We start from the raw sequence: 2,091 nt of genomic DNA, 5'->3' as shown, positions 1-2,091 counted from the left end.
TCTTTCATGCGGTAAACATATATATATGTACAACTTTCGTTATTTCTACGGTATACGGATAATAATAAATTATTCAATAAAGCGAAATAATGAACCATGACAAATGAAATGCAAACATTTTAGAAACGACTCGACAATATCATATATTCTAAGCTTGTACAGTGAAATATAGGCGCTCGTCCGTATCACGTTACCAATAATTATCATAGTCAATCTGTCATGAAACCTGAGAATGACAGAACATTTCGACAGATGAAATATGTTAAACTGTATCTTCAGTTGTGGTTATTTTAATTTTATTTCATTTGTGTATGGCAGCTTATGTGAAAAAAAAAATTAGTTATAACATTTTAGATATTAGTCATTAGTTAAATTATTAGTTCTTCAAATTATAGAATTACATTATAATTGAAAAATGTCAAAAAGTAGACGACAAATAAAATAACCGCGCCATTTTGGCGATAGACCATAATTCCTTTCCTCTGTAATGCAACGTTTATTTTACTTTCTTCATTACCTACTTAAAATACACTCATCAAATTTAATTTCTCTGATGGCATATCAATAATTTCCCCTTATGTGTAATGAATCTAATTAGTAATCCTCAAAATAATTTGATGTTTTCGTTTAGTTTCTGTTTAATAAACCTCAACGTAATGATAATTTTTATCAAAATACAGAATCATAGTACATTGTGTAGCAATACTCGTATACTTAAAAAAAAAAAAAGGCGAAACTTCTAGGTCGGTTAATACACCAAAGTTGAATGAGATACAAGGTTGGGTAAATGATATAGCTGTATTGGGATTTTAAACTTGAAATCAATGCAATAATGCTCTCGAAAAAACGATTCTGAGTCAAAGAGATCGAGTGGATCAGTTTATATTTCTAAAGATGTTCGACATAGTAGTGAAACCAAATTTTTTATAAAATATTTTATAAAAATATTTCGAAATTATGAATTATAACATAAATACTCAGTAAATATTTTGAGTTGATACGGTTTATATTTATAGAAAACAACTAAATAACTAATCAAATTTAATGTAAATTCATCGAAATAGCCAATTTTGGCAATATTTAGTTTTATAACATTTATAAAACTGTTTTTCGAGTTTCAGAAAAAATGTTTAAAATTAGTTACAAAGATAATATTTTTGAAAACTTTGAATCTAATTTTCAAATCCAAAGAACAACGGTTGATAGTTTTATTAATTTTGAAATATAAAAATGTAATGGACTCGCAATTTTTATCATTTTGTCAAAAATTAATATTCAAACTTCGTAATATCGTCGAAAACCAGTAAGCCATACATTTTCTAATTACTTTTTGTCAGTTTTTAGAGAAACCAAAAATAATTTCCTAAAATAAGAAAATTAAAATTATCCTCTTGAATTACCAACTAGAAAATATTTTCTAACAGAAATCTTTTATGATCGTGAAGATCGGAGTAATCCTTCTGGTTAAAATCGTGTTCACAGACACAAAAAAAATACATACACCTCATGGTAAAATTAATAAATTTCTCATTTCACTCAGAATGGAAAAAAAAATTCTTCGTTTATTTTAAAATATAATAAAATACAAATAAGTTTTCATATTTTTGTTTAAAAAACTCAGTAAAACGTGTTGAGTATTTGCATTGAAAACGAGTTTTTGGTAATTTATATTTAGCGTTCCATACATTTTCGAAATCATAGTGTTTTCAATAATTATCGGAATAATAATTGTAATAAAATAATAAATAGGTATTGTGCACAGTTTTGTTGGAAATTACAATGGATTGAGAGTAAAATTTTCTACAAAACAAGGAGTCATTAAAGAACAAACGAATCGAACAATGTAAATGCATTGATATTTTTCCGGAACTACATCGGAACGAAGCTTATACAATATTTGCATATACAGCTGATATACTCTAATAAGTACCGGGGGTTAATTGTTGTTCTAATTCTCATTATGTAACGTAGATTACTGAGAAAAATCATTATCGAAGAGCCAGCAATTATATTAAAAACGCTAATAATAATAATAATAATAATAATAATAATAATAATAATAATAATAATAATAATAATAATAATAATAAT

Source organism: Sipha flava, unplaced genomic scaffold (genome assembly GCF_003268045.1).
Source record: "Sipha flava isolate LNK unplaced genomic scaffold, YSA_version1 0_pilon_pilon, whole genome shotgun sequence".
NCBI classification, from domain to species: domain Eukaryota; kingdom Metazoa; phylum Arthropoda; class Insecta; order Hemiptera; family Aphididae; genus Sipha; species Sipha flava.
This window is presented reverse-complemented; position numbering follows the sequence as displayed.